We start from the raw sequence: 14,025 nt of genomic DNA, 5'->3' as shown, positions 1-14,025 counted from the left end.
TACTGTAACGTACTTCATACCCCTCTTCTACTTTAATGTCCTTCCTACCCCTCTGCTACTGTAACGTACTTCATACCCCTTTGCTACTGTAACGCACTTCCCACCCCTCTGCTACTGTAACGTACTTAATACCCCTCTGCAACTGAAATGTACTTCCTACCCCTCTGCTACTGTAACGTACTTCATACCCCTCTGCTACTGTAATGTACTTCCTACCGCTCTGCTGCTGTAATGTATTTCCTACCCCTCTTCTACTGTAACATCCTCCGTACCCCTCTGCTACTGTAATGTCCTTCCTACCCCTCTGCTACTGTAATGTACTTCATACCCCTCTGCTACTGTAACCTCCTTCCTATCCCTCTGCTACTCTAACGTACCTCCTACCCCTCTGCTACTGTAACGTACTTCATACCCCTCTGCTACTGTAACATACTTCCTACCCCTCTGCTTCTGTAACGTACTTCATACCCCTCTGCTACTGTAACCTCCTCCTATCCTTCTGCAACTGTAATGTACTTCCTACCCCTCTGCAACTGTAACGTACTTCCTACCCCTCTTCTACTGTAAGGTCTTTCCTACCCCTCTGCTACTGTAACGTACTTCATACCCATCTGCTACTGTAACGTCCTTCCTACCCCATCTGCTACTGTAACGTTCCTACTTCTGCCGCGCTGCTACTGTAACGTTCTTCCTACCCCTCTTCTACTGTAATGTCCTTCATACCCCTCTTCTACTGTATTGTCCTTCCTACCCCATCTGCTACTGTAACGTCCTTCATACCCTCTGCTACTGTAATGTCCTTCCTACCCCTCTACTACTGTAATGTACTTCCTACCGCTCTGCTACTGTAATGTCCTTCCTACCGCTCTGCTACTGTAATGTCCTTCCTACCCATCTGCTACTGTAATGTCCCTCCTACCGCTCTGCTACTGTAATGTACTTCCTTCCCCTCTGCTACTGTAACATCCTCCGTACCCATCTGCTACTGTAACGTACTTCCTACCCCTCTTCTACTTTAATGTCCTTCCTACCACTCTGCTACTGTAATATCCCCCGTACCCATCTGCTCTGTAATGTACTTCCTACCCCTCTGCTACTGTAACGTACTTCCGACCCCTCTGCTACTGTAACGTACTTCCTATCCCTCTGCTACTGTAACACACTTCATACCCCTCTGCTACTGTAACGTACTTCCGACCCCTCTGCTGCTGTAATGTCCCTCCTACCCTCTGCTACTGAAATGTACTTCCTTCCCTCTGCTACTGTAACATCCTCCGTACCCATCTGCTACTGTAATGTACTTCCTACCCCTCTGCTACTGTATAACGTACTTCCTACCCTCTGCTACTGTAATGTACTTCATACCCTCTGCTACTGTAACCTCCTTCCTATCCCTCTGCTACTGTAATGTACCTCCTACCCTCTGCTACTGTAACGTACCTCCTACCACCCTGCTACTGTAACGTACTTCCTACCCCTCAGCTACTGTAACGTACTTCATACCCCTCTGCTACTGTAACGTACTTCATACCCCTCTGCTACTGTAACTTCCTTCCTATCCCTCTGCTACTGTAATGTACTTCCTACCCTCTGCTACTGTAATGTACCTCCTACCCTCTACTACTGTAACGTACTTCATACCCCTCTGCTACTGTAATGTCCTTCCTACCCCTCTTCTACTGTAACGTACTTCATACCCCTCTGCTACTGTAACTTCCTTCCTATCCCTCTGCTACTGTAACGCACTTCCTACCCCTCTGCTACTGTAACGTACTTCATACCCTCTGCTACTGTAACGTACTTCATACCCCTCTGCTACTGTAACTTCCTTCCTATCCCTCTGCTACTGTAATGTACTTCCTACCCCTCTGCTACTGTAATGTACCTCCTACCCTCTGCTACTGTAACGTACTTCATACCCTCTGCTACTGTAATGTCCTTCCTACCCCTCTGCTACTGTAACGTACTTCATACCCTCTGCTACTGTAACGTACTTCATACCCCTGCTACTGTAACTTCCTTCCTATCCCTCTGCTACTGTAATGTACTTCCTACCCTCTGCTACTGTAATGTCCTTCCTACCCCTCTGCTACTGTAACGTACTTCCTACCCCTCTGCTACTGTAACGTCCTTCCTACCCCATCTGCTACTGTAACGTACTTCATACCCATCTGCTACTGTAATGTACTTCCTACCCTCTGCTACTGTAACGTACTTCCTATCTCTCTGCTACTGTAACATCCTTCCTACCCTCTGCTACTGTAACGTACTTCATACCCCTCTTCTACTTTAATGTCCTTCCTACCCTCTGCTACTGTAACGTACTTCCTACCCTCTGCTACTGTAACACACTTCATACCCCTCTTCTACTGTAACGTACTTCCGACCCCTCTGCTACTGTAACATACTTCCTATCCTCTGCTACTGTAATGTCCGTCCTACCCTCTGCTACTGTAATGTACTTCCTTCCCTCTGCTACTATGACGTACTTCCGACCCCTCTGCTACTGTAACATACTTCCTATCCCTCTGCTACTGTAATGTCCGTCCTACCCCTCTGCTACTGAAATGTACTTCCTTCCCCTCTGCTACTGTAACGTCCTTCCCACCCTCTGCTACTGTAACGTACTTCATACCCCTCTGCTACTGTAACACACTTCATACCCCTCTGCTACTGTAACACACTTCATACCCCTCTGCTACTGTAACGCACTTCATACCCTCTGCTACTATAACGTACTTTCTGTATAACCCTCTGCTACTGTAATGTAGTTCCTATCCCTCTGCTACTGTAATGTCCGTCCTACCCTCTGCTACTGAAATGTACTTCCTACCCTCTGCTACTGTAACGTACTTCATACCCTTTGCTACTGTAACGCACTTCACACCCCTCTGCTACTGTAACGTACTTCATACCTCTCTGCTACTGAAATGTACTTCATACCCCTCTGCTACTGTAACGTACTTCCTACCACTCTGCTACTGTAATGTCCTTCCTACCCTCTGCTACTGTAATATCCTCCGGTACCCATCTGCTCTGTAATGTACTTCCTACCCTCTGCTACTGTAACGTACTTCCGACCCTCTGCTACTGTAACGTACTTCCTATCCCTCTGCTACTGTAACGTACTTCATACCCCTCTTCTACTTTAATGTCCTTCCTACCCCTCTGCTACTGTAACATACTTCATACCCTTTGCTACTGTAACGCACTTCCCACCCTCTGCTACTGTAACGTACTTCATACCCTCTGCAACTGAAATGTACTTCCTACCCTCTGCTACTGTAACGTACTTCATACCCCTCTGCTACTGTAATGTACTTCCTACCGCTCTGCTACTGTAATGTATTTCCTACCCCTCTTCTACTGTAACATCCTCCGTACCACTCTGCTACTGTAATGTCCTTCCTACCCTCTGCTACTGTAATGTACTTCATACCCTCTGCTACTGTAACCTCCTTCCTATCCCTCTGCTACTGTAATGTACTTCCTATCCCTCTGCTACTCTAACGTACCTCCTACCCTCTGCTTCTGTAACGTACTTCATACCCCTCTGCTACTGTAACATACTTCCTACCCTTCTGCTACTGTAACGCACTTCCCACCCCTCTGCTACTGTAACCTCCCTCCTATCCTTCTGCAACTGTAATGTACTTCCTACCCCTCTGCAACTGTAACGTACTTCCTACCCCTCTTCTACTGTAAGTTCTTTCCTACCCCTCTGCTACTGTAACGTACTTCATACCCATCTGCTACTGTAACGTCCTTCCTACCCCATCTGCTACTGTAACGTACTTCATACCGCGCTGCTACTGTAACGTTCTTCCTACCCCTCTTCTACTGTAATGTCCTTCATACCCCTCTTCTACTGTATTGTCCTTCCTACCCCATCTGCTACTGTAACGTCCTTCATACCCCTCTGCTACTGTAATGTCCTTCCTACCCCTCTACTACTGTAATGTACTTCCTACCGCTCTGCTACTGTAATGTCCTTCCTACCGCTCTGCTACTGTAATGTCCTTCCTACCCATCTGCTACTGTAATGTCCCTCCTACCGCTCTGCTACTGTATTGTCCTTCCTTCCCCTCTGCTACTGTAACATCCTCCGTACCCATCTGCTACTGTAACGTACTTCCTACCCCTCTTCTACTTTAATGTCCTTCCTACCACTCTGCTACTGTAATATCCCCCGTACCCATCTGCTCTGTAATGTACTTCCTACCCCTCTGCTACTGTAACGTACTTCCGACCCCTCTGCTACTGTAACGTGCTTCATACCCCTCTGCTACTGTAACACACTTCATACCCTCTGCTACTGTAACGTACCCCTCTGCTACGACCCCTCTGCTGCTGTAATGTCCCTCCTACCCCTCTGCTACTGAAATGTACCCCTCTTCCCCCTCTGCTACTGTAACCTCCTTCCTATCCCTCTGCTACTGTCTGCTACTCTGCTAATGTACTTCCTACCACCCTGCTCTGCTACTGTATCAGCTACTGTAACGTACTTCATACCCCTCTGCTACTGTAATGTACTTCATACCCCTCTGCTACTGTAACCTCCTTCCTATCCCTCTGCTACTGTAACGTACTTCCTACCCCTCTGCTACTGTAATGTACTTCATACCCCTCTGCTACTGTAACGTACTTCCTACCCCTCTGCTACTGTAACGTACTTCATACCCCTCTGCTACTGTAATGTACTTCATACCCCTCTGCTACTGTAACTTCCTTCCTATCCCTCTGCTACTGTAATGTACTTCCTACCCCTCTGCTACTGTAATGTACTTCATACCCCTCTGCTACTGTAACGTACTTCATACCCCTCTGCTACTGTAACACACTTCATACCCCTCTGCTACTGTAATGTACTTCATACCCCTCTGCTACTGTAACCTCCTTCCTATCCCTCTGCTACTGTAACGTACTTCCTACCCCTCTGCTACTGTAACGTACTTCATACCCCTCTGCTACTGTAACGTACTTCATACCCCTCTGCTACTGTAACGTCCTTCCTACCCCTCTGCTACTGTAATGTACTTCCTACCCCTCTGCTACTGTAATGTACCTCCTACCCCTCTGCTACTGTAACGTACTTCATACCCCTCTGCTACTGTAATGTCCTTCCTACCCCTCTTCTACTGTAACGTACTTCATACCCCTCTGCTACTGTAACCTCCCTCCTATCCCTCTGCCACTGTAATGTACTTCCTACCCCTCTGCTACTGTAACGTACTTCCTACCCCTCTGCTACTGTAACGTACTTCCTACCCTTCTGCTACTGTAACGTACTTCCTACCCCTCTGCTACTGTAATGTACTTCCTATCCCTCTGCTACTGTAATGTACTTCCCATCCCTCTGCTACTGTAACGTACTTTCTACCCCTCTGCTACTGTAACATACTTTCTACCCCTCTGCTACTGTAATGTACTTCCTACCCCTCTGCTACTGTAACGTTCTCCCTACCCCTCTGCTACTGTAATGTACTTCCTACCCCTCTGCTACTGTAACTTCCTTCCTATCCCTCTGCTACTGTAATGTCCTTCCTACCCCTCTGCTCCTGTAATGTACTTCCTACCCCTCTGCTACTGTAACGTACTTCCTACCCCTCCTCTACTTTAACGTCCTCCCTACACCTCTGCTACTGTAATATCCTCCGTACCCCTCTGCTACTGTAATATCCTCCGTACCCCTCTGCTACTGTAATGTACTTCCTACCCCTCTGTCCCCCTCTCTCCTCATCTGCTTTCCTGTCTTCTGGATCCATCCCCCTCTCTCTGGAGGAGTGATGATGCTGTCTGTCTGCTCAGCTCAGATTCCCCTCAACCCGACATTTCGACATGTGGAAAAAGAATGTTCCTGTCCGTCTGTCTCTTCACATCACAGACGTCCTGACTCCACTCCCTCTCTCTCTTACCCGAGACTGTGATTCTTTTATTTTCAAATCTGACTGTCCATCATGAACATCTTCTCTTTTATGTTCCCCACCTGTCTCAGACAGGAAGGAGAAGAGAGAAACCCAACGGCTAACAATATCCAAACTGACAGCATTGGCTGACACTGTAGACTGACATCAGAAGTGATGCCTGTTTTATACAGTATGTTCTTATTAAAACAACACACAATGCAACAATTTCAAAGGTTTTACTGAGTTACAGTTCATAGAAGGAAATCAGTCAATTGAAATTAATTCATTAGGCCCTCTAATCTATGGATTTCACGTGGGCGGGTGGACCTGGGCAGGAGCGCAGCAATGAGTGGGATGGGAGGGTATAGGCCCACCCTCTTGGGAGCTAGGTTCACCCACTGGGGAGCCAAGCCCAGTCAATCATAATGAGTTTTTCCCCACAAAAGGGCTTTATTACGGACAGAAATACTCCTCAGCACCATCCTTCCCTTCCTCAGACGAGCCCACAGGTGAAGAAGCCAGATGTGAAGATCCTAGGTTGGCGTGGTTACACGTGGTCTGCGGTTGTAAGGCCGGTTGGATGTACTGCCAAATTCTCTAAAACGAGGAGGTGGCTTATTGTAGAGAAATAAACATTACATTATCTGGCAACAGCTCTGGTGGACATTCCTGCAGTCAGCATGCCAATTGTACACTCCCTCAAAACTTGAGGCATCTGTGGCATTGTGTTGAGTGACATAACTGGTCATTTTAGAGTAGCCTTTTATTGTCCTCAGCACAAGGTGCACCTGTGTAATGATCATGCTGTTTAATCAGCTTCTTGATATGCCACACCTGTCAGGTATATATTTTGGCAAAGGAGAAATGCTCAATAACAGGGATGTAATCAAATCTGTGCATGAAATTTGAGACATACGTTTTGTGTGTTTGGAACATTTCTGGGATCTTTAATTTCAGCTCATGGAAAATGTGACCAAAACAACATTGATTCAACGAGCAAAAACTGGTTTAATCAATGTTGTTTCAACAAAAAAAATTAAATGGGAGGATGTTGAATCATTGTGGAAAACTGATCTGATTTGCAAAACGTCATCAACGTACGGGAATTTTGTGGTGGCATTTTTTGTTGATTTCAAGTTGAATTCATGTTAGTTGACAACTCAAACAAATGTAAATCAAAACTAAAGTCTGTGCCCAGTGGGATCCTAGTCCTTTAATCAGTCTTCTCCCAAATGATCTGAGCAATAGCGCCCCTGAAATTAAATCCTTCACCTTGACTCTCCATATAAATGTAATTCTGTCAACATAAGAGATATAAATAGATAGGGGTGTAACAATTCATAATCTACCTGAATATTTAAAGGGCCCTTTGGGCGACGAGGGAGAGAAAAGACTTGATCGATCGTCTTGACTTCCACCTCTACAATCAGAAACATGAGCATTAGAACGGGGGTACCATCTATTCTGCCACCATGTAGGATAATCATAACTTGATAAGACTCATGTTAAGGAGGTTTAACATTACAGTAGTAGCGCGATGGCCTGGGCAGCGGTCTGTTTCTGTTCTTTTGCCAACTCCTTGTGGAATTGTCATGCCAAACATGTGAGCAGAAATATCCTGGTACCCAGTCTAAAGGCTAGTAGCACTGCACTACAGCCTAATTCTAAAATCTACTCTCCTATCACAAATGCATCTAATAATATGCCTGGGCATTGGCAGAGTGTTAGCTGTTGTTGTGTATGGAGGAACTATTCTCTGCAGGGGAGAAATGTTAAGACCTTTTCACTGTCGCACTCAGCACAGTGTGTGAATGGTAATGTTCTTTACGAAGACATGAGCAGAAGTCTCTGAACTACACAAGCACATTAAGAACAGTAAAGGGAAGAAAGGTGACAGGGAAGAACAATTTGATGAACACTGTAGAGACTGCAAAAAAAAAAAAACAGTTGATGATAAATACAAGAGAAGAAGGATAATCATGTATAGGACGCAATAGGATAGGTTTGGATAGGTTAAGAAATTCTGAATCCTCATCAGTTTTCCACCGCTTCCCAAGCTTTTCTATTTTCAGGGTAAAACTAATTAATCTGGTGCTGGAAATGTTCCTCTGAAGGTTTACAATGAGCAATGATGAGAGCTCAATGGCAATGCCTAAAAGGTAGGTGTGACTGTGAAAACTCAAAAAATGAGAGTGAGAAAGTCGTCTCATGTTCCCGCTACCAGTTACAAAAAAATACCCCACGTCATATAGCGCTGATTTATGGAAATCAGATTATTCATTGTAAGAAATGCATATATGAAACAAAATTAGTAAAGGTAGCTTTAATTATGTATGTATTAGGAAATCTGTTTAACTTCATAGACTGCTAAAGCTACGGGACATTACTGACTGGTTGGTTTTGGGCATTAATGAATTAATCTCCCACACAACAACACTAGGCTGGCAAGCAAACACAGAACTTGTCATTGCAATGACCTGATGTTCAGCTACACCTGAAAAGGGTACCTACTTCAAATCATGCATTGCACAATGACTGTATAGCTACAAAACACATGTAAAGGAATTATGTTCTTGCCATTTTGTTGTTTTTCATCCCCAATCTAATAAGCAATGTTGAACACTAGCCCAGTCCATTCCATATGACTAGACCCGCCTCTGGTGTTTGAGAGGGACATTGCGTTGACCACGATGTCACATATCTCCTGGGGGATACCTCCATGTGATTTGTGGAGTAGTAGGACTGATGAAGTGCTGTTGCCATCCTGCTTCTTTCCTAGATCAATTATACATGTAGGACTGGGCTTTATGAATGATGGAGACCTCCTCAAGTCATCCATACAGCTGCCCAAAGACACAGCCCTGGCCCCTGTAGCCCTCAGAGGCCGGAATAAAGCAATCACTCTTCTCTACAGGACGATGCATTACAGAGTACACGCCCACACAATGATACACACGTATTGTACATGCCTGGACAAACAGACACATGTACTGTATCCAGTGTTGGGATTAGTTACTTGAAAAACAAATATATTACTTTTTACATTTAACAAAACATGTTACTTTACCGCTTTGTGTGGAAAGTTCCGCGTTATATTACTTTGTATTACTTTCATGAAACAAAATCTCTAAGTCTTACCATTTGTTTGACTGCCGGAGGGAGCAAGGCAGGCCACTCACACCCTACCAAAGATAGGCTGCTTACTAACTCAGATTTGATCACGAGTTTCTCCTTTCATCTGTGGCACTGCTTTCCTGTGCTAGTCTACAAGTGCTACACTATCATATGGGCTGCTTAATTAGCCATATATACTGTAAGCCAATCAAATCGAATGTTATTTGTCACATGCTCTGTAAAACAACAGGTGTAGACCAACAGTGAAAAGCTTAGTTATGGGCCCTTCCCAACAATGCAGAGAGAACATTTTTGAAATAATAGAAAAATAATAACACAAGGAATAAATACACAATGAGTAATGATAAGTTGGCTATATACACAGTGTACCAGTACTGAGTCGATGTGCAAGGGTATGAGGTAACTGAGGTAGATATGTACATATTGGCAGAGATAAAGTGACTGGGTAACAGGGTGGTCAGATGGTGCCAACAAATAAGGTCTCTGGAGATAACATCGATGAATACGCCAACTCAGTCACTAGATTTACACAAATAATGCATAGAGGATGTTATCCCAATGGTGTCTTTCATAACATACCCCAATCAGAAACAGTGGATTGATGGCAGCCTTGTCTGGAAACTGAAGGAAAGAGATGCTACTCATAAACACGGGAAAGTGACCCGGGACAATTGTATGGTTAAACAGTACAAATACGACCTACACAGATTGATCAAGATGGCGAAACACAAGTATAGGGACAAAGTGGAGGAGAAATTCTGCCCGTCGGACACGAGGAATATGTGGCAGGGGCTTCTAACGATCACGGATGACGGAAAGAAAGCCAGTGACGTCACAGACACCAGCGCTGCCCTGTCGAACAAGCTAAATACCTTTTTCTCCCGCTTCGAGCATCACAACTCTGAGCTGCAGAGGAGAGCCCCTGAGGAAAACGAGGGCTACGTGCTGACGGTCTCCATGGAGGAGTCAATCAAACTCGTTAATTCTCACAATGCTGCCGGGCCCAGACGGCATACTTAGCCACACCCTCAGAGCATGTGCACGTTTTTCGGGACATTTTCAATCTCTCTCTAGCTCAGGCCGTTATCCCCACCTGCTTCAAGGTGTCCACTATCCTCCCGTGCCCAAGAAAGGGAAAGTAACTGAACTGAATGACTACTGACCCATAGCTACCGACCCGTATCTAGTCAAAGACCACATCACCTCCTCCGTCCCCGACACACTTGACCCTCTCCAATTCGCCTACCACCCTAACAGATCCACAGACGTTGCAACCGCTATTGCATTGCACACTGCCCTCACCCACCTGGACAAAAGGAATGCATATGTGAGGATAATCTGTCCTTCAATACCACAGTGCCCTTTAAGCTCACCACAAAGTTCATGGCACTGGGACTGAACTCCTCCCTATGCAACTGGGTCCTGGACTTCCTGATGGGCCGCCCCCAGGTGGTGAAGGTAGGCAACATTACATCCACACTGATCCTCAACATGGGGGCCCCACAAGGGTGCATCCACAGTCCCTTCCTGTACTCCCTGTATACCCACGACTGCTTGGCCTCGCACAGTTCCAACTCCATCATTAAGTTCGCTGAGGACACGACAGTAGTAGGCCTGATTACCAACAACAAAGCAACGGCCTACAGGGAAGAGGTAGGCACTCTGACAGCGTGGTGCAAGGTAAACAATCTCTCCTTCAACATCAGCAAAACAAAGGAGCTGATTGTGGACTTCAGGAGGAAGCCTTTGTGGAGACAGTCAAAAACATTAAGTTCCTCAGTGTACACATCTCCAGGGAGCTGAAATGGTCAAACCCAACGGACACCCTGGTGTTGAAGAAATTTGGCCTGTCCCCAAGGGCCCTCCCAGTGTTTACAGGAGCCCCATTGAGTGCTGCATCACAGCCTGGTACAGCAACTCCACCACCGTTCACCGCAAGGTGCTACAGAAGGTGGTACGCTCAGCTTAACACACCATTGGGTGCCCACTGCCTGCCCTCCAGGACACCTACATCACTAGGTGATGCAGGAGGGCCAAGAAGATCATCAGGGATCCCAGCCATCTGAGCCACAGACTGTCCTGCCCACTTCCATCACTCAGATGGGGGCAGTATACTGTAGGAGCATCATGGAAAAAAATGGCCAATAGCTTCTACCCCCAGACCACCTTGCTGCTCCCCCTATGGACATTTAAAATGCGTAACCCCCACCTCAATGGAGATTTACTCTGCCTCCACCCAATGTACATTTAAATAACCACCACTAGTCAGCTACCTGCCCGACCCCCCTTCCCCAGCGTATGTGATGAGTCAAAAAGGGTCAATACACATAGTCCTGGTAGCTTTTGGTTAACTATTTAACTAACTATTTAGCATTCCTATTGTTTGGGGGTAGAAGCTGTTCAGGGTCCTGTTGGTTCCAAACTTGGTGCATCGGTAGAAGTGGTGAAAAGTACTTAAGTAAAAATATTTTAAAGTACTACTTAAGTAGTACGTTTTTTAGGGTGTCTGTACTTTCATTTACAATGTATATTTTTACAACTTTTACTTCACTACATTGTTTAAAAAAATAATGTACTTTTTACTCCATACATTGTTATGACACCCAAAAGTACTCATTACATTTTGAATGCTTAGCAGGACTGGAAAATGGTCCAATTCCCACACTTATCAAGAGAACATCCCTGGTCATCCATACTGCTTCTGATCTGGCGGACTCACTAAGCACACATGCTTCATTTGTAAATTATGTCTGAGTGTTGGAGCGTGCCCCGGGATATCTGTAAATAAATTTTAAAAATAAAAATGTGTGCGTCTGGTTTCTTAATATAAGGAATTTGACATCATTTCTACTTTTAATTTTGATACTTCAGTATATTTAAAACCAAATACTTTGAGACGATTTCAATCGAAGAAAGTAGCAGATCCTGTATGACAGGGAGCTCGGCCCCAGTGATGTACTGGGACATACGCACTACCCTCTATAGTGCCTTTACGGTCAGATGCTAAGCAGTTGCCCTACCAAGCAGTGATGCAGCCAGTCAAGCTGCTCTCAATGGTGCAGCTATAGACATGTTTGAGGATCTGAGGGTCCTTCTTCATGACTGTGTTGGTGTATGTAGACCATAATCATTCCTTAGTGATGTAGACACCGAGGAACTTGAAACTCTCAACCCGCTCCACTACAGCACTTTCAATGTGGATTGGGCGTGCTTGGCCCTCCCTTTCCTGCAGTCCATGATCAGCGTGGCAGATGTGTTGTTGTCTACCCTCACCACCTGGGGGCAGCCAGCCAGGAAGTCCAGGATCCAGTTGCAGAGGGAGGTGTTCAGTCCCAGGGTGATGAGCTTAGTGATGACCTTGAGGGCACAATGTTGTTAAACGCTGAGCTGTAGTCTATTAACAGCATTGCAATAGGGGCTCCAGAGTGGTGCAGCGGTCTAAGGCACTGCATCTCAGTGCTAAATGCATCACTACAGGCCCTGGTCCAATTCCAGGCTATGTCACAACTGGCTGTGATTGGGTGGCACACAATTGGCCCAGTATCGTTAGGGTTTGGCCCGGGGTAGGCCATCATTGTAAATAAGATTGTGTTCTTAACTGACTTGCCGAGTTAAATAAATACAAATGTGAGTTCTATGGGGCGATAGTCATTTAGACAGATTACCTTGGTGTTCTTGGGCACAGATTCCTGTCTTTTCATTCAAAATCTTTCTCTCGCGCCGCCATTTCTGGTTGTAGACCGCAGGTACACAGACCCATAGAGATGTATAGAGGGCACACTTGCCACTAGACGGGAAAGCCCTCTATGGGCTTTGCTATCACAGAAGCGATCAATGTATAGAGGTGCGACCTCTATACATTTTCATGGAGGCCGCTGACGACATTTCTCCAAACAGCCTCGAAAACTAAATGAGGAAACAAGCCGAGATCAGATCATGGAAACACACCCGATAGAGGCATAATTCTGAAAGTAACTAAGTAGTACTGTTACTTATACTGAACAAAAATATAAACGCAACATGTAAAGTGTTGGTCTGAAATAAAAGATCCCATAAATGTTCCATATGTACGAAAAGCTTATTTCTCTCAAAATGTGTGCACAATTCTTTTTACATCCCTGTTAGCGAGCATTTCTCCTTTGATTAAGATAATCCATCCACCTGACAGGTGTGGCATATCAAGAATCTGATCAAACAGCATGATCATTACACAGGTCCACCTTATGCTGGGGACAATAAAAGGCCACAGTTTTGTACAGTTTTGTCACACAACACAATGCCACAGACATCTCAAGTTTTGAGGGAGTGTGCAATTGGCATGCTGACTGCATGTCCACCAGAGCTGTTACCAGATAATTGAATGCTCATTTTTCTACCATACGCCGCCTCCAACGTCCATCTGTATGAATGTCGCGTCATTGAGATACAGTGTGAATATGACCCCTATTTATCAAAGTCACTATTTCCAATCATTTTGCATCTCTTTTCCTTCTACTACTTTAGTTTAATTCTACTTTTTTTAGTTATATCCAATTGGGACTGATGGGGGAAGAAGCACAGTCAGGGTGCAGCACACTCTGTTATCTCTGGATGGGCCCACAACTGGGTGCTTGCCAATAAGTAACATCTGATGGTATTGAGGGATTAAATCAAATTGTATTCATCACATGCAGGTTCAGCACTCCTCTGAAGGCTGAATCGCATCTTGAAACAGAGCGGCATGCATAGTCCTGCCTCCTGCAGAGAGGTTGAAAGAGAAAAGTGGAGCGCAATGAATACTTGAGTGTTCTGGAGGCTGTGAAATTGAAAGGCCTCTCCCCATTTTTTTCAGAAGATTTCAATAGAAGAAAGAATCAGGGCGTGCTTTTTAATCTCAACTTTTAGATTGATTGGTTGAATGTATGTGTACAAATCAATGCGGCTCTGACATACCTTTTATGGTAATCCTCATGGCTACCTGACGCACAAAGAGGAGCACATGAGC

Source organism: Oncorhynchus keta, chromosome 22 (assembly GCF_023373465.1).
Source record: "Oncorhynchus keta strain PuntledgeMale-10-30-2019 chromosome 22, Oket_V2, whole genome shotgun sequence".
Lineage (NCBI taxonomy): Eukaryota > Metazoa > Chordata > Actinopteri > Salmoniformes > Salmonidae > Oncorhynchus > Oncorhynchus keta.
Note: the sequence above shows the minus strand (reverse complement) of the source record.